This window comes from Ursus americanus, chromosome 11 (genome assembly GCF_024610735.1).
Source record: "Ursus americanus isolate L20-20 chromosome 11, mUrsAme1.1.p, whole genome shotgun sequence".
Lineage (NCBI taxonomy): Eukaryota > Metazoa > Chordata > Mammalia > Carnivora > Ursidae > Ursus > Ursus americanus.
The window spans coordinates 52,344,000-52,364,881 of record NC_142137.1 but is presented as its reverse complement, the minus strand read 5'-3'; the positions used below and the strand labels follow the sequence as shown (position 1 = coordinate 52,364,881).

Here is a 20,882-nt window from a genome sequence, read left to right as displayed (position 1 = left end):
TCTTCTTTAAGATTGGTGTGACCAAATGTATAAAAAGACCACAACTTAACAAATCTGATATTTCCACTCCTGCATGGAGAAGGATCTTTTCTCAGCTCTACCACATGTCTGAGTCCTCGAAAAGAGGAGCCTGGCAAGGTAAAACTTTGCCGATGGGCTGCTCTCTAAGCTCTTTATTTCAAGGACTCCATCTGAAAATAAAAAGTTGAGTTTTCTGTTTGCTTGTGGTTTTTTGTTGTTTGTTTTCTGTCCTTCTGACAACAGCAGAAACGACGGTGATCCTTGTGAGTGAATTTTTAAAAAGGAAAGCTGCTTGATTTTGTTTATTTGATCTGAACAGTCTTAATATAAACTTTAAATGTCTAAGATGGTGATGTAATGAAATCTTAGCACTGTTTACTAATATTGATTACATTTTGCTTTGGTTTTATGTTCTGTAACTACAGGGGTTCTATCAGTGATGAAAATGGTGAGCACACGGGAATCTTCAGGACTCTGTTGGAGTCACAATGAGGCTTTCACCATCAACGTCATGATTCCTCTTAGAGATGTGCTACAGGGGACACCTGCACCTGCGGCTCTCCAGGAGGAGATGATAGGTGAGTAAAATTGACAGATGGACAGGAAGGAGGGTGTGCTCCATGAATATAAGGCAAGGTTGATACCGGGAAAGAGAAATCAATGTCACAGCGATACAACTTCTACAGAGTTTCCAACCTAATGGATTTCTCATTTAGCTAGACTGTAAATTTGATCCTGTGCGACATTTACTTTCTTTATTTAGATCAGGATTAAAACGGAACACCTAAAAAGGCCACATAGGATAAAGAGACTGTGAGATGCCTTCAAAGGGATAAACATTTCCCGGAGGATATAAATAGATTGTTGTTTTGATCCATTAAAAGGTCATTAGTCAAATGTTCTGTTTCTTTCTCTCTCCCTCCCATTTTTCTCCATCTCTTTCTCAAGCACAGAGGCATGTATCAAAAAAAAAAAAAATTAAATCAACAAAGTCAAGCCATCCCTAGTTCTAACAACAAAACACAAATTTAGGATTACATTTTTAGTGGTTTCAAAATTCAAGTTCCACGTGGATTTTGGATAAAACCAATCTTTTTTATATAACTAAAATTCACTTAAAATAATTCCAAAATTAAGGAACTAATGAACAAGGGCCCTCTTTCAACCATAAAAATTTGAGAAATAAGGTTGGTAACTTCTATACTCTTTCTAAAATCATAACCAGATAAAGCCATTAACTTGAAGTGTTCTCCTCTATTTAAATTTTAGGGGTGCCTGGGTGGCTCAGTCAGTTAAGCATCTGCCTTTGGCTTAGGTCATGATCCCAGGGTTCTGGGATCTAGCCCCTCATTGGGGCTTCCTCCTCAAAGCGGAGTCTACTTCTACCTCTCCTTCTGCCCCTCCCCCCACTCATGCTCTCTCTCTCTCTCTCTCTCTCTCTTTTTCTATCTCTATCAAATAAGTAAATAAGTAATCTTTAAAAAAATCAATTTTATTTAAAGGATCTAACAAATTACTACTAGCTGATAATCATCAGGTTTTACCAGGTTTACAAAGCCAATTTTGAGGTGCTAATAGGCCCTATGGGGGAAATCAGTCCTTCAGTTAAATAAACAAATCATTAGGTTTGAAGTAGAATATTTAATATGGACACAGAGTGCAAAATGGATAATCTCATTTGTAGACTAAAATATTGCTCAAGTGAATGCTATAAAAATTACGTGATCACTATGTCAGGCGGATGGACAATGCCAAAAAAGGAGAAGATATAGTCCTTAACCTTGAGTTATTTATATTTAACTGGGGAGACATGCATAAAGCAACAGAGAATAATTTCAAGCAAACTGTGCTACACTAACATTTGATTATAAGCCCCCAGTGTGCATGACCTATGTCTTAAATAAACAGTATTTAATATTTAACAAATATTTATTAAATACGGATTATCAGGCACCGTATTGGGCACTGATGTTATGCCAGCAATCAAGGTAAAGTCCTTCTTATTGAAGAATTTACCTAACCTTAGTGGAGAGAATCCTGAGTCAACAGGAAGCTTCCCTGTGGAGGTGACACACACACTGGGACCCTAGGTGGGGAGTAGAGAGATCAGAAAAATAAAGGGTGTACATGGCAGGGCAGAGGAAGGGCAAATGAAGTGTACAATTTCCCAGAGCTGAGACAGCATGATTACCACCCCAGAAAATTTGACGCACCTTGAAAACAGAGTTGACGCGACACAATCTGTGCTTTTCCTTCTGCTGCAGCTCGGAGCAAGGATTATATTATAAAGTAGGTCCTCAAGGAAAATGTTTGAATTAAATTGTGAGACTTTCTATTAAAAAAAAAATACCAGGTAAGTTATATGGACACTTTTAAATCACCATCACTCTGTTCTGCCCTGGATTCCCAAACCCCCCTCCCATTTGTTTCCCCTACACTGAGCCATGGGTACCTTTGTAAGCCACATGTAGCCTCCTGAATGTCCCACTTGACAGGTCTAAAACCTGGGCTCATCATCTATTATTCCAATCCTGATCCTTCCCTGGTATGCCATATACTAGTGAAGACCACTTAAATTCATTCTGAATCGAAGCAAAAAGCCAGGTAATCTTCCCAGGGTCCTCCCTCTCCTTTATCTTGCCAAAACATGGGTTATCAAATTATTTTAATTTTACCTCCTAAATATAGCTCTAATTAGGTATTTTTCTCTCCATCTGCACTGACTATGTTGATTCAAGCCTGGTATCTGTGATTGTCTCCTAAAATTTAATGGTGCTCATTATTTTGCAAACTGCCCTGCCAGAATAATCTTTCCAAAACGTAACTTGATCAAGTTATTCACCTGGTGAAATGCTTTGGTGGTTGTGCAAGATCTAGAGGATTCTATGAAGGCTCCATGATCTGAATGCCCCAAGACATCGGAGTGCTGTTGCCTTGCACACCATGTCTCTTTGCCTAGAATCTACCCCATCACGTATGACAGTGCTCTATATACTTCTACAATAACACTGATCACGTTGCATTTATTTGTAATTAAAAAGTTTTAAAGTATATTATGATTTAATTTTAACATGTAAGGAAAAGTAAAAAGAATATAATCTTCATGAACCAAAAACCAGACCACTTGAACTTCAATATTTTGCTGTATTTTTTTCATGACTTTTATTCATCTAGGTTCTCTAGAGAAACAAAACTGGTAGGCTGGATAAGTAGATAGGTAAATATATAGATGGATGGATAGATAGATAGATAGATAGATAGATAGATAGATAGATAGACCCAAGATGGATGTGAGAAAGAAAGAGAGAGATTATAAAGAATTGGCTCACCTGTTTTTGGAGGCTGAGAAATCCCAAGATCTCCAGTCATTAAGCTGAAGATCCATGAGGGGCCAATGGAATGGCCTAGGCTCAGAAGTAACAAAACAACTCTCATATTTTTTTAATTGATTGAAGCTGTCATAAGCCCACCCAGATTCAAGGGAGGGGACATAGACTGAAAATCCAGGTGGAGGGAATGTCCAAAAAAGTTGTAGTCACATTTTAAAACTACCAAAATCGACATGTCTCTGATTATGAATGTGAATCTTTTCATATAATCTTCTCTATGTATGTATCCTTTCCTTCAAGTTGCTGCTCTTTATTGTTATTAGATAGTTGTTTATCATTCATTGATTAAAAGGAATCTTCATATATTTTATTTCATATGCTTTGGGAATGAGACAAAAAGAAGTATCTTCTTTTCATGTTTTAAGTTTGTGATATCTTTTCTGCCATTAAATCAAACTAACAATAGTAAAGTATACAACTTTATTCCTTTAAGGATTATACATTTTGTGGCTTGTTAACTATCCTTACTCAGAGGTAACAAAGTTATTCTATTATAGCTAATATCAAAATGTTTTAAGGTTTCGGTTCAAAAATTAATTTATTTTTGTGTTTCATAGACTCTATTCTGCTTCTTTGGTCTATGAGTTTCTCTCTTTTTCTTTCATAAATATATAGAGATATATATGCACGTACAGTATGTATAGACATATATACACGTTATAAGTGCATATACACTGCATGAATATATATTATCATGTGATGTGCATTCTTATGTGTAGTACAGTTATATACAAATACACATTTCTGTATATATGCATATTTCTGTATATATGTATGTGTGTATCTTTATACCAAAACTACTATATCTTTATCCTAAGTTTTGCTATCTGGTAGTGCAAATATTCTTTTATTCTTCAAAATTAACTGTACCGTTCTTTTTCATATGAATTTCAGGATTAAGTTATCTCTGCCTATTTAGAAAAAGAACTCTGTTAATTTTTTAAAAATAATTGCATTAAATATAAACATTATTTTAAGGAGAACTGACATATTTGTGGTATTGAGACTTCCCATCTGTAAGCATGGCTTATCTTTCCATTTAATAAGTATCCTTCAACCAAGTTTTATGGTTTCCTCCTTCCAGATGATTTTGTGGTTTTTTTTGGTAGAAATATTCTGAAAAAACTTATTTTTTGAGTAATGGGATGTTTTATAATTGCTATTATCTAACATTGTCTAATTACCGTTCCTGGTAGTAATGCTATTCATTTTTGCATATTGATTTGGCTAAAGTCTATTATTAGTGCTAACAGCGCGGCTAGCTTGTTGTTGTTGTTGTTGTTGTTGTTTAAGATTTTATTTATTTATTTGACAGAGAGAGAGAGACAGCCAGCAAGGGAGGGAACACAAGCAGGGGGAGTGGGAGAAGAAGAGGCAGGCTCCCAGCAGAGCAGGGAGCCTGATGCGGGGCTCGATGAGGGGCTTGATCCCAGGACTCCAGGATCACACCCTGAGCTGAAGGCAGACACTTAACGACTGAGCCACCCAGGCGCCCGCTAGCTTGGCTTGTTAAACAGACAATCCTCTATCTGTGAATGATGGCAATTTTACCTCATTCTTACTTAAAATCAGGCCTGTTTTCCAGAGGCATAATTCCATATTACACATAATATGCCATAGTTATTCATTGCGGCAATTCTGATTATAACTCTTTTTTATTTCTTTGTTCTTTTTGTTTTGTTTTACAGTGATAAATTAGAATTAGTGATACTAGATGCTATTGTCTTGGCCTTGTCATTAAGCAGGTTACTTCTAAGGATTCACCACTACCTATGATGAATTGCTAGGTATTTTTATTAAAAGTCTTCATACGGTTAAGGAAATTTCTGCCTTTTTCTATTTTTCTAAATGGCTTTTTGCATGAATGTGTGTTCTACTACCCTAAATAAGTTTTTTTTAGTCAATGGAGATGATCATACTTTTTCCTCTTTTAATCTACATAAATAAATAAACTGCATTAAAAGATGCTAACCCATCCTTGTATTAATGGAACAGATGCCACTTCATCAGGATATAAATATCTATTTTATATATTGGGAGATTTAATTTGCCAAAAATTTCACTCTATTTTTATTATTTAAGATTTCTGAAACTTTATGAGTCTGATTGGCCTGTAACTTCCCTTTCTTGCACTTTCTCCCTGTTTCTGGTAACAATGCAGCCTCATAAGAGTAACTGGGGAGCTTTGGTCTATAAATTTTTTAGAAATATATAACATTAACAACAACAACAATATCCACTACAATAATAATTTCCTAGCTCTATGTGCCAAACATTATTGTAAACTCTTTACATGTATTAATTAATTCATTCAATCCTTGTAAAAATCCTATGTCATAGATATTATTATTATTACTATTATTATTCCAATTTTAAAGATAAGGAATATAAAGTATTAAAAGTTTAAATAACTTGTTCAGAATCAAATAGATATAAATTCAGGTCTCCAATTCCAGGCAATCTTGTTCCAGAATTTATAGAAAAGAGAAAGCATTACCATTGAAGTAGACTAGAATCCTTCCGGATGGTAGAGGGTTAACTCCTGGGCACAGACCACATCACTCCCTACTTCTTTCTTCATAGTCAGATCTCTTAGGGTACGCTTATCTTAAAATGGTTGCATTTTGTCTTTGATTTCTGAAAGATAGATCATAGGGGTTATAAACTTGTCCAGCACTTTATTTTTTTTTCTGGGGACACTGGAACTTGAACATTACTACCTTGGCTCCTGGCTGTTAAAAAGTCAGCCATCCTCAAATACGTTATTTCTTTTTTATATAATATGCCCATTATCTTCCTCTCTCTCGTTTAATATCCTTGTTCTATTTCATATTTTCAAGTTTCACCTCCTGTACTTACATACGAATTGCTTTTACTTTTTATTCTTTGGCAAACATTGTGCTTTTTATGTTTGGTCTATACCTCTATTTGTTATATAATATTCCCAGGAATTATCACTTTGAATATTGGTTCCCCCCCATTCTCTCATCCCCGACTCTGTTTTGGAATTCCAATTAGATATTTGAGGACTTTTGCCAATCTAACCTTTCTGTCTTTTAATCTCCTTTTCATATATTCTGTCTCCTTATCTCTGTCTTCTTTTCTGAGCTATCTCTTCAACTTTATCTTTCAGTTTACCATTCCTTTCTTTAGAGATGGCTAATCTTATGTTCACCACACCCATTGATTTTTTTTAAATTTAAGAATTATAGATTTTACACATAAAATGTATATGCTTCTTTAAAAAAATTTATCTGATCATTTTAGATAGTCTCTCAGTGCCCTGGTTATCTTTCATTCTGTTGTTTCTTTGTACACATTTGAAAAATAGTACTTAATGGTTTATCTGATAATTTCATTATGAGAACTCATGTGTTGTTCTGCTGAAACTCAATCAGGCTAACTTTCCTTCTGGGTTTGGTAATTGTTTGTCTCATTGGGAACCCATATTTGGTGGAACACAACCTGTGGGAATCCGGAGAGCCCTTCCACCAGACAGGATTTGTGCTGGCCTCTGCTGAATGGCAGATAGTGTCCCCAGCCTAACACCGTGTTAATTTAATATCTCAGCTTGAGGTTTCCCTGACTAAACAGTTAGTGTACATTTGAACACCAGACTCATAGGAGAGTAGGCTAATGACTATAAATTGTCTGTAAAGAGTGTTATTAATAATATTTTCCCCTGTAGCAACCTTGGAAATGACAAATTTCCTGTTAGGATCTAGTTTCTCGATGGAATTTTTTTTTCTAGCCCACCCCTTCACTACAGGGATAGCCCCTTGGGGGGTCCAGCCCTAATTGAGGATCCTCAGGCTTGAATTCCCAACCTTGCAGGGGCTGCAAGGCTTGGTCTCCAGTTTCTCATGCTTTCAAAGTCATCTATAGTTCATGGCTCTAGTTTCACCTGCTTCTTAATTTTTTATTTGTGTGCTCACTTGTTTGTTTTGGTCTCTATTGAGTGCCGATATATTGTTCCTACCACAGCAGCGAATTAAAACATTATCCTGAATCTATTTATATGTGTAGCATGAGAACATTTTTAAAGAATCTAGCTTGCTCTGCAGCCAAAGCTAGAAGAGCTCCTCAAAGTGGGGGACAGTATTTTGTTTCGTTTCATTTTTTAATAATATTTCTAGTAATGTGGACCACAAGGTAAAATCAAAATGAGTTGAAATATATAAAGAAATTTTTAACATTTTTTGTTATGTTTTAAAATTCATTTTAGAAAAGTTTTATCATGTTTTAAAATTCATTTTAGAAACATTTTAGCAGCTTTATTGTGGTATCACTGACCTATAAACAATGTACTTATTTAAAATGTTTAATTTGGTAAGTCTTGACATATATACACCTTCATGAAACCGTAACTGCAATTTGGATAATGAACATATTTACCACACCTCAAAGTTTCCTTGTGTCCTTTTATAATTCTAGCTTCTCATTATCACCCACCCATCCCTAGGCCAACACTGATCTCTTTTCTGTCCTTATATATTGATTTTAGATAAATTGAATCCTCCTGTATGTAATCTTCTTTTGTCTGGCTTCATTTACTCGGCATAATTATTTTGAGTTTCCTCCGCATTGTAGTGTGTGTCAACTTCTTCATGTTTCTGCTGAGTAGGACTTCACCGTAGGAACATTACACTAGTTGTTTAACCCTTCCCTTGCTGCCAGACATTTTGGTTGTTTCCAGCTTCAGGCTCTTAGAAATAAAGCTGCTATGAAGATACATGTACACGCATATGGAGACACATTTTTATGTATCCTGGATAAATATTAAGGAGAAGAATGGCTAGACCATATGGCACGTGTGCATTTAACATCATAAAAGGCTGTCAAACTGTGTTCAGACTGGTTTTTGTCAATTTCATTCCAGTCAGAAGAATCTGAGAGTTCTGATGACTTCACTGCCTAGGGAACACTTGGCGTGGAACCATTGTAATCGATATGTGGGTGTGGCTCTTTGTAGTTTTAATTTCCGTTTCCTAATGATCAATGAGGTTGAGCTCTTTATCATACTGCGCATTTGCCATCAGTATGTCTTCTTCATTCAAGTGTCTAAGTCTTTTTACTCATTTCTTTTTTTTAATTTTATTTTAAATTCCAGTATAGTTAGCATACAGTGTTATATTAGTTTCGGGTGTACAGTCTAGTGATGCAATAGTTCTGTATGCCACCCAGTGCTCATCACAAGCGCACCCCTAACCCACATCTCATCTTCGCACCCCCTCCTCGCTGATAGCCGTCAGTTTTTTTTCTATAGTTAAGAGTCCATTTCTTGCTTTGTCTCTCTCTCTCTCTCTCTCTCTTTTTTCCTTTGCTTGTTTCTTTTGTTGTTATTTCTTAAATTCCACATCTGAGGAAAATCACATGGTGTTTGTCTTTCTTCGATTGACTTATTTCACCTACCATTATACTCTCTAGCTCCATCCATGTTATTGCAAATGGCAAGATTTGATTCTTTTTTATGGTTGACTCATATTTCATTGGGTATGTACATTTAGAAGAGAACACAGGCAGTCATTTCTCTGACATTGACCATAATGACATTTTTCTAGATATGTCTCCTGAGGCAAGAGAAATAAAAGCAAGAATAATCTATTGGGATTACTTCAAAATAAAAAGCTTCTGCACAGTGAAGGAAATAATCAACAAAACTAAAAGGTAACCTACTGAATGGGAGAAGATATTTGTGAATGACATATGTGATAAAGGGTTAGTGTCCAAAGTATATAAGGAGATTATACAACTCAACACCCCCACAGACACATAGAAAGATGCTCAGCATCACTCATCATCAGGGAAATGCAAATCAAAACTACAATGAGATATCACCTCACACCTGTCAGAATGGCTAAAATCAACAACAAATGTTGGCAAGAATGTGGAGAAAAGGAACCCTCAATGCACTTTTGGTGGGAATGCAAACTGGTGTAGCCACTGTTCCTCAAGAGTTAAAGATAGAACTACCCTATGATCCAGTAATCACACTACTAGCTTTTTACCCCCAAATACTCATTTCTTATTAGATTGTTTTTCTTATTATTAAATTTGAGGGATTCCTTTATATGTACTGTAGTAAGTCCTTTACCATATAAATATTTTATCCCATTTTCTGGCTTCTCTCTCTATTCTCTTAAAAGTGTCTTTCAAAGAGAAGAAGTTTTTAATTTCAGTGAAATCAGGTTTAGTAATTTGTTCTTTTATGCATTACATTTTTGGTGCCATATCTAAGAAATCTTTACCTAACTCAAGATCATACCTTCACTTTTAGAAGCTTTTAATTTTAAATTTTATAGTTAGGCTCATGATTATTTTAGTTCATCTTTGAATATGGTGCAAAGTATAACGTGAAGTCCATCTTTTTGCATGTGGACATGGAATTATTCAAGCAACATTTGTTGAAAGACAATAGAAAAACCTTTTCTGGTGATTCAAAACTTATAATGGAAAGTAAGGACAATATTATTTGTGGTACATTCATATTACAGAAACTCTTGGAAGAGGATTTCTCTTCCATTTAGTAAATTGTACGTAGAGCTAAGAATTGTCAAGAAAATCTGTGTTCCTTCCAGAGAAGACCATGGAGAAGTCTATGTTAGAGGAATTTGAATTCGCAAAAAAAGTACATATGCAATCACTGCTACATAAGGGTGTTTCATCCTAAGTTCAAAACACTAATTTTAGGTCATTTTTAGAATAAAACATAGTAATGATTATATCTTTTCCATTTAAATTTAAAGTCAATAACTTTGCAAAATATCTCTTTGTTCCTGCATCTTTATCTAATTCTTTATTCTATTATTATATTCATCAGATTGGAGCTAGTATCACAGACAGCTCTTTTTCCTCACTTACAAACATCCACAATTTGCAGAACCACATACTATTGATTGACAGTCCATCCATGTTAGAAAAATATTGTGTCTCAGAGATGTTAAACTGCCCGAAATCAGTCAATTAATTATAAAATAAAGATGAAAAGCCGAGTGTAATAGTGTAATAAGACACTTAGAAATAGTATAGTCTATCTCTCTTTTTGTTTTCCACCATTTTTACTGAGATATAATTGACATATAATATTGTACATTTAAGGCTTATAATGTGGTAATTCGATAAATGCATATATTGTGAAATGATTACCACAAGAAAGTTAATTAATACATACATCACCCCCACATAACTAGGGTGTTTTTTTGTGTGTGTGGTCTACTCTTTTGGCAACTTTCAATTATATAATACAGTATTACCTATAGTCACCATGCTGTACATTAGATCCCCAGAACTTACTCATCTCACAACTGGAAGCTTGTACCCTTTGACCAACATCTCACCACATCCCCCCCACCTCAGCCCCTGGTAGCCACAAATCTACTTTCTATTTCTATGAGTTTGGTGTTTTTATTTTCTAAATGTTTTTATAGCTTCATTTGTATTTTTTTATTTTTTTAAATTTAAATTCAATTAATTAACATATAGTGTATTATTAGTTTCAGAGGTAGACTTCAGTGATTCATCAGTCTTATATGATACCCAGTGCTCATTACATCATGTGCCCTTCCTCCCTTCCTCTATGATCCTCTGTTTTGTTTCCTAAATTCAACATGTGAGTGAGATAATGTGATAATTGTCTTTCTTTGATTGACTTATTTTGCTTAGCATAATATCTTATAGTTCCATCCACATCATTGCAAATGGCAAGCTTACTTTTTTGATGGCTGAATAGTGTTCCATTATAGATATATACCACATCTTCTTTATCCATTCATCTGTTGATGGACATCTGGGCTCTTTCCATAGTTTGGCTATTGTGGACATTGCTCCTATAAAAATTGGGTTGCAGGTGCCCCTTTGGATCACTACATTTGTATCTTTGGGGTAAATACCTAGTAGTGCAATTGCTGGGTTATAGTGTAGCTCTATTTTCAACCTTTTGAGGAACCTCCATACTGTTTTCCACAGTGGCTACACCAGCTTGCATTCCCACCAATAGTGAAGAGGGTTCCCCTTTCTCTGCATCCTCGCCAACATCTGTCATTTCTTGACTTGTTAATCTTAGCCATTCTGACTGATGTGAGGCGGTATCTCATTGTGGTTTTGCTTTTTAGTTCCCTGATGCCAAGTGATGTTGAACATTTTTTCATGTGTCTGTTGGGCATTTGCAAGCCTTCTTTGGAGAAATATCTGTTCATGTCTTCTGCCCACTTCTTGATTGGATTATTTGTTCTTTGTTGAGTTTGATAAGTGCTTTATAGATTTTGGATACTAGCCCTTTATTTAATTCCGCTGTATTAGTGAGATCACAGAGTATTTGCCTTTTCTGTCTGACTTATTCTACTTAGCATAATGCCCTCAAGATGCATCCATGTTATCACAAATGGCAAGATTTCCTTTTTTTTTAAATGGCTGATCAATAGTCCATTAACTGTGATATATATACTATATATGATATGTCTATAATATATGATATATATTATATACTATGAAATTACTATCTTGAAGAGATATCTGAACCTCCATGTTCATTGCAGGATTATTTACAATAGCCAAGACATAGAAACAATCTGAGTGTCCACTGATAGATGAATAGACACACACACACACATATATATATATGTATATGTATATATATGTATATGTACCATATATATGATATACCATATATATGTATACACATTACAATCCAAGTAAAAAAATTGAAAAGAGAAACATCTGAAGATATTGGCTAAGATTTTCTGAATATTTCTGAATTTTAAAATCAATAAAGCTGAATCTGTTCTAAAAAATTTAATTATCTGTATTATCACTCTACTTCTTTTTTGGTTATTTTAAATTTTGGTTTAATATATATTTTAATGTATTTAATTTAAAAATTAATAATAAGTATTATTTAAAGTGTGTGTTGCAAAGCATTACTTTATATTAGAAAGTCACTATCTAGTCAATAAAACAAACAAATGAAAATGTACTTTCTTCAAGATCCTGGTTATTCATCAGAAAAATCCAAAATACTCAGTTATATTATATTTCCTCAAGCTTTAATAATTATCTTAATTTAAATTAATATGAACACCATTCCCTCAAAAGATTTAATGTTTGCCTACTGTGTGAAAAATTCTTTGTAAGACTCGAGACAATAGAAATAATAACAGTCTCTACACCTGAGGATCGTACAGTTCAAAGGACAGATGAAAAATTTCATCAATGGCTGATTTGCAACACAGCATGTGGTTGGTAGCACAAGAAAAGGAGAAAACATCTTGTGGATGTTTTTGCAAAGGGAAATTAAAGAAGGCTTCATAATGGATGAGAAATTTATTTCGATTTACCTTCAAAGTCTTTTAGCACATTATCTATACCACCTTGAGCAATCACTGAAGAATCTGAGGTCTGATCAAAACACTAACAGAAACAAACCAACTAATGAGAAAAAAAGAAGTTGTTGCTATGGGCAAGCTGTACCGTGCACCATCTCACCCACAGAACCTGGCCTCTAAACTTACTCGGAAGACCCAAAATCAGAGAAACTGTTTAGATTGTATGCAGACTTCTTTCTGAATGTATTCCCTCTCTTTTTTTTTATGTTATAAAGAAATATTTCTATAAAAGTGATATTAGGAGATATCAATATTCAATAATGATATTGTACTACGTTATTGGTCCCAGGTATTTTCCATGTTTTTAATGGCTTGTCATGTGGACCAGAAGTGTGACAGGGCAATGAAGACTTAGAATAACAATTCTGATTTGTTTTCTGCCCCAATGCATATTAAAGACCTACTTCCAGGGGTACAGCAAGGTTTGCATGCAGTTGCAAAATCTTAGATAGGTTATAATTCCACAGATTTCTTTCCAGCTCAAAGATGGTTTATTGAAACACAAGTAAGGTAGTGTTATTATATAAGTAAACTTGGACCCAAGTTAATTTGTAAAATGAAATCACTCATAAAACGTCAACACTTTATTATTAATAACAAATGACTTCTGATTTGCTCCACCGATGTTAAAACATACCATTTCAGCATCACTGCTGAGAGACAGAGGAAAGATGCCAGGATAAGCTGGGAGACTGCAGCCCGTGGTGAACTCACAATGATCCAGTTTCTGGTATTCTGCCTTTCAAACCTACAAACGTATTCCTAAATTAACGTCCAGAGGATATTGAGCCTAGAGAAAAAGAAGTCACGTTAGCCACCCTGATAAGAGATTGACATATAAAGCCAAGAGTCAAATGCACTAATTTACAGAGAATAAGCGATTAAATGATCAGGATTATTAACTTTTCCTCAAGGGCACATTCTTTCTTAATTTTATTTGATTTTTTCTTTAAGTCTGTATTCATTTATTTGTTTTGTTTTGTAAGTTTTAATTTAAATACCAGTTAGTGTACAATGTAATATTAGTTTCAGGTATTGAATTTAGTGATTCAACACTTCCATAAAACACCAGGTGCTCATCACAAGTGCACTCCTTAATCGCCATCACCTATTGAACCATCCTGCACCCACCTCCCTTCTGGTCACCATCAGTTCGTTCTTGATAGTTAAGAGTCTGTTTCTTGGTTTTCTTGTGGGATTTTCTTTCCCCCTATGTTCATTTGTTTTGTTTTTGGAATTCCACATATGAGTGAAATCATTTGTCTTTCTCTGACTGACTTATCTCACTTAGCATAATACTCTCTAGTTCCATCCACATCATTGCAAATGACAAGATTTCACTCTTTCTTTCTTACAGCCAAGTAATATTTCATTATATATATATATTATATATATACACATATAATATATATATATACACACACACCACAACTTCTTAATCCGTTCATCCGTTCAATATATATATTATATATATATATACACATATAATATATATATATACACACACACCACAACTTCTTAATCCGTTCATTATTTCATTATATATATATATATACACACATAAAATATATATATATTAACACACACCACAACTTCTTAATCCATTCATCCGTTCAATATATATATATTATATATATATATATACATATAATATATATATACACACACACCACAACTTCTTAATCCGTTCAATATTTCATACACACACACCACAACTTCTTAATCCGTTCATCCGTTCAATATATATATTATATATATACATATATATGTATATATATATACACATATAATATATATATATACACACACACCACAACTTCTTATTCCGTTCAATATTTCATTATATATATATAATTATATATATATATACACATATAATATATATATATACACACACACCACAACTTCTTAATCCGTTCATCCGCTCAGTATATATATTATATATATATATACACATATAATATATATATATATACACACACACACCACAACTTCTTAATCCGTTCATTATTTCATTATATATATATATATACACATATAATATATATATACACACACACCACAACTTCTTAATCCGTTCATCCGTTCAATATATATATTATATATATATACACACATATAATATATATATATACACACACACCACAACTTCTTAATCAGTTCAATATTTCATACACACCACAACTTCTTAATCCGTTCATCCGTTCAATATATATATTATATATATACATATATATGTATATATATATATACACATATAATATATATATATATATACACACACACCACAACTTCTTAATCCGTTCAATATTTCATTATATATATATATATTATATATATATACACATATAATATATATATACACACACACCACAACTTGTTAATCCGTTCAATATATATATTATATATATATATATAATATATATATACACACATATAATATATATATATACACACACACCACAACTTCTTAATCCGTTCATCGGTCAATGGTGATTTAGGTTCTCTCCATAATTTGGCTTTTGTTGATAATGCTACTAGAAACATCAGGATGCATGTATCCTTTTGAATTAGTATTTTTGTATCCTTTGGGTAAATACCTAGTAGTGCAGTTGCTGGGTCATAAGGTAGTTCTATTTTTAACTTTTTAGGAAACACCACACTGTTTTCCAGAGTGGCTGCACCAGTTTGCATTCCCACCAACAGTGTAAGAGGGTTTCCCTTTCTCCACATCCTCACTGACACCCGTTATTTCTTGTGTTGTTATTTTTAGCTGTCTGACAGGTGTGAGGTGATATCTCATTGTGGTTTTGATTTGCATTTTCCTGATGACGACTGATGCAGAACATCTTTCCATGTGCCTTCTCGTGCTGAATGTGGAGTCAGAGGAAAAGTGAATTACCAGATCAAGGAAACATCTGATTAGACTTTCTTGTCCTCTCAATCCAAACTTTCTAGTTATCTAGCAATATTTTTATCCTTTTGATGCAAATGTCTCCAGTTGGATAAAAACATTTTCTTTTTTGAATTTGGTTTTCTACATCGCAAGTTGACTGTTTCTTTATAAATCAATATAATGTTGTAATACCAAATTCCTCTCAAATCTGTGTGGATTTTAATAATCAAAGAGTCCTTTCTGGGAATGTTTTACTCTTCTATAAGAGATTTTACAATTGGAAAAGCATCCAATTACATGTAATTATGGTCAATAAAACAACCTATAGATATATTTTTGTTAATGGGTCTTGTGGATATCTTACAGTGAATTTTTTAACCACTCTCTGACCTCTTCATTCTTCAACATAGTCCCAGCCTGCTTACACCCACCTGTGAGTGCTAATGGAATTTGAGTTATTTTTATTAATGGTCCAAACAGAGGAAACAAATCTAAATCCAAAGATAAACAAGAATAGTTGTGTGTTCCAAATCCAAATGTTTTAACTGCTCTATTTTTTTGCATTTATATACAAAAATACTACCATCTCTTACCATACAGAACTGAATATTAAATATATTTACTTTTTATGGGCTTAATGATGACCAAAAGAGTCTTAGAAGAGTTTAAGAAAGGAATCCCATAGCACTGTCCTAGGAGTTCTGGGCTCATGAGCAGCCTTCATTGGTTCAAGTGAAGGTTGATAAATCACTTAATGACCATTTATCTTGGGTCAATTTAGAAAGGTGGCAAAATCTCTTTAAGCTGCAGTTTCTTTACTATTAAAAGGAGATAATAATTACACTTCCATCATTGAATTTATTAAATTAAAATAATAATATATATTGAGGATTTGGTATAATAAGCACTCAACAAATGCTAGCTTCAATCATTAAAAAAATTTTATACAAAACAGAATTCCACAAATTCACCTGAATTTCAAACATTAAACAATTTCTTTAAAGCCTGAAAGACAACATATTCATATTTTTATCAATTAAACCCTTTACTGTTTATGGAAAAAAAATTTGTTTCTCTCACAGTAAAAATACTTTGTCCATAAGTAAAACAGAATCCAGGAATAAATTTCTTTATATGCCTAAATTACATTGATCATATAATCACTAACTGAGATAAAGATTAATAGTAAGCCATGAAAAGATAATATGAGTGAATAATGTATCCAGCAATCCTAATTAGCTTGGAAAAATAAAACTTATCTTTAAATTTAATAATACATGTTTGTAAAAATGACTGAGGTACAAAGCATTCAAACACCTGATCTATGTTCCATATTGATGGTATATATAATCACTATGCACAAAAGAAACAAAACAGTTTGTAAAAGGCTACTTAATTTCTGCATTTCTTCTAAAGAAAAATAATTCCCAGCTTTAAACATTTGTATACATTGCTTAGTTACAGAATAATCTTCATGTGAGCAAAAATATAAGTGCTTGGAAAATGACCAAATGCAAGGCAACATGAAGACAAAGGAAGGAGGAATCCTAAAGTAAAAGAAATAAAAGAATTCAATTTAATCCCTCCTTTCAAAGACTATCAAGTCAATATTCCAGAAATTCTCTCATCACCAAGAGAGATGATTGAGAGTCCAAAATATGATACTGTTCACAGTAACTCAAGAAAATTCTACCTCCATTTTTTAAAAAAGATTTTATTTATTTATTTGAGAGAAAAGCATATGCACAAGCTAGGAGGAGGGGCAGAGGGAGAGGGAGAAGACGACTCCCTGCTGAGCAGGGAGCCCTACTCAGGCTCGATTTTAGGACCCTGGGATCACAACCCGAGCCAAAGACAGCCACTTAACCAACTGAGCCACCCAGGCACCCCTCTACCTCCATTCTTTAACGTAATTTGGCCAAACAAATCTAAAGCCATGATGCCTGTCAAAAACAGAACCAAACCTAATTTGATGTAACTTAATAAAAGCATAGCTTTAAATGACTATCTAAATTTCTATATTTTCTCTATATCTTAAAACACAAAAAGCTATTATTTCTCTTGAAGGCTTTCTTGCAGTTTTAGCTCAACTCTCCTGATTGATTACTATAAGCAGCTCTAGTTTTACCTCTAAAGGCAGATCAAACAAGTCTCTATATTCCAATTTACAAACTCTCACTAATGGATGCTTTGAAATCAAGATTTGGGATCATGCTTTCCCCAGAGTTATGTCTGGGCACAACTAAAAGAATGCCTCAGAAAAGCCTGCTGGGCAGGCAGGTTTTCAACATATCCTCTTGAACTCCATGGTGTACTTCTACTCTTTCCTCCATGTGTGTTAAGGACTACCCTTGAAGCTGAAGAAGACTTTGGAGAAGACTTATCAATACCCATGTTCACAGTGCCCATCATGGAAATACCAAATTCCATGCCAACCAAGGTTGATCTCTCCGGACACTCTTAAAACCAGCAGCAATCAGATGTCAGGACAGTCTGAGCATGGAGCATGTCTGTCTCCATGTAGACTGCTGTGGGATTTAGAAAAGTCAATGAAACCTCAGATTTATAATCCAAAAAATACATAATTCATAGCTTCCTTTGGTTTTATAATAGTGCTCTGAGGCTATAGAAAGGTGTAAGAAAAGGAGAAATTATGTGTTTTTCAACTAATAAGTCATAGGGTGGAGAATTCAAACCCATGTTTTCCATTTTTAATTTTTTTGTTTGTTTTTCACCCTTAAATAAACTAAAATGTATTGGTAGTTTGAATAACTCTTAAATTTCACTTTAGAAAAGTTGTCTAAAGAAGAAATTAGTAGACATCGATCACTTGGAAAACATAAATTATCACATTAATATATATTTAAAATTCTCAGGAAAAAATCTTGATGCAATAATTAATAAACTATTTTGCCAATGTAACATTTCTTCTGACCTTCCAATATGCAAAAATTTTTTTAAATAATTTTCTAAAATCACTGTAATTTTTGTTACAATTTTTCTGTGAATAATTTTAAATGTCTGTAAATCATTTAAATACTTCAATAAGTGAAATAACTTTAACAAATTTAATCATTGTAAATTATTTACTATGAATGAAAACGATACATTTCCTTTACAAAATACAGGAAAAAAGCATTTCTTCCTAAAGGATTTATTTCCTTATTGGAAAAATACAACTTACACACCTGAAAAAAAAAAATCTTCATGATTCTAGGCATTAACTGGTAAGTTATACCAGTGTGCATGGGCAATAATGTCTTATTAAGAATTGAAAAGCATGTTTTATTTACCTGCAGCTGGAACACCTCATCAAAAAATAGGGAAACAAAAGTCCAATGTGAGTTCAGTTCATTTAAATTGTGGTAAATGAAATTATTTAGTATGGTCTAGAAAACTGTGTATCTATATATCTATATAGATATAGATATCAAGATACACACATGGATTCAAAATAGGTATTAAGATATAGCTATTGAAAACAAAACTACACCTACGATAACTTCTACATAATCATGTTATCCCAAGTCAGAGGGTCCTGCTAAAACCATGATAGCCTAAACTTGCCTTTCTAGCTTGACACTAGAATGAAATGACCTCCTTTGCCCTCTTGCCCGGGGAAATATGCTTCTTGAGAGAAAGGTGAGCCTTGTGATTCTCAGCCTTTTCAACATGCTCTTTGTCTTCCTATTGTGGATGCTGCTTTAATTCTAATATACTTCCCAAATGAGATCTTATAGGTATCAATTGATAAACGTTATTACTACTGTTATCTATGAATGCCTGGTTCTGATGTGCTTTTGAAACTGAGAAAATAGCTGATTATACATCGAAGCAGTAAAAAGGTGAATTGGTACCCTAGATACTCAACATTGTACTGGCACCTTCCTTCCTATTTTGCAATCTCACAATAGGTGTGAATCACTACTGTCTGGTTTAATCAAAACCCATTCAAATATGCATTGCACAGTTTTGGAAATGTGATGTATCTTACAAAATTGAAACAGTTCAGGCCTAATTTGATCACTTTAAGTGGAAAATCAGTCATCACAAAAGCAAAGCAAAATTACGTTGATCAATAGGATTTTTTTTGGATTGTCATAATAACTGATTTCTAAAGGCATATTAAGTCAAGAGCCTAGCAAAGTGTTTTTGTTTTCTATTCATCTTTCAGCTATCTTCAACCTACACTCTTTAGAACTCTATCTTTCCAGTTGAACATACTGAGAGCAGCGCAAACAAAACTCTAATTTGATTTTCATGGCACTTCATTCCCAGTACTAGAATGTTGGATCTGCTATTGCTATTATTGACTGCAAGGCTAAAGGACATGGTGGGGTCTGAATTCTGGTAGAAATGCATCATCTAGGAATGAACACGTATCTGGCATGTTCTTCTATGAAATATGGCCCGAACAAGCTACATCCTCAGTGAGTTCGCATGAAACATTGACACACAGGAGATTCATCACCACACTTCATTTAACATGGAGGGGAAAAAAGTTGTTGGGCACTAAATTCATAATTCTGAAAATGTGGAGGTTTTAAAAAAGTTATTGTATAAAACTTTCATATATTTTCAACATGACAATATAACTCAATGAAATCATTATTTTAAAGCTATCTAAGTCTTATTGTTTTCATTGGCCAGTTTATATCAACAGATAACGAGAGCTTGCTAAAAAGAATCATGCTATGATAAGGGAAAAGTAAGAGAGAAAAGAAAAATGAATTTAAAACATTTTTAATCTCTATATAGTATTAATATGCCATCAAGATTGAAAACTGGACTGAGGGCTTAGGTGGCAAAAGAGAACGTAGATATAGGTGGAGAGAGAGAAAAGAAAGGAAAGGTTTTATTTTGTTTTGTAGTTGTTATTTTCTTGCTGTTATCGTTGTTCTTTATTTTTAAGAGCAGAGATTCTCAAACTTGATTTTAGCCCAAAGCAAAGGAGCAAGATGGTGAAAATATAGTACAAAGAAGGTACCATTGATGGAGTGATGTACCTGGGAAGATGAGCGTAAAGAAATCCATTGGAATGATTGATCCTGAACAGAACAATGAACACTTCTCATCTGACCAGGAGGGAAGAAGCACTATGGACAGAATGCTAGGAGTAGGGAAAGACCAAGCATTTGAAGAGATGTAGTTTGACAGTTTCATATTTTAAGAAATCAAAGGCAAAATCAAGTGGTA

The 20,882-nt window shown here is 33.7% G+C and overlaps 1 long non-coding RNA gene across 1 annotated transcript in view; it reads left to right on the top strand.

The window, feature by feature from the left end:
• Nucleotides 1–452: 452 nt before the first annotated feature.
• The window catches only part of LOC148109286 (uncharacterized), a 49,444-nt gene continuing 29,014 nt past the window's right edge, over nt 453–20,882 (top strand). Inside the window, exon 1 of the long non-coding RNA XR_015726015.1 lies at nt 453–599. This is a non-coding gene — a long non-coding RNA (uncharacterized LOC148109286). The remainder of the gene's footprint in view (nt 600–20,882) is intronic.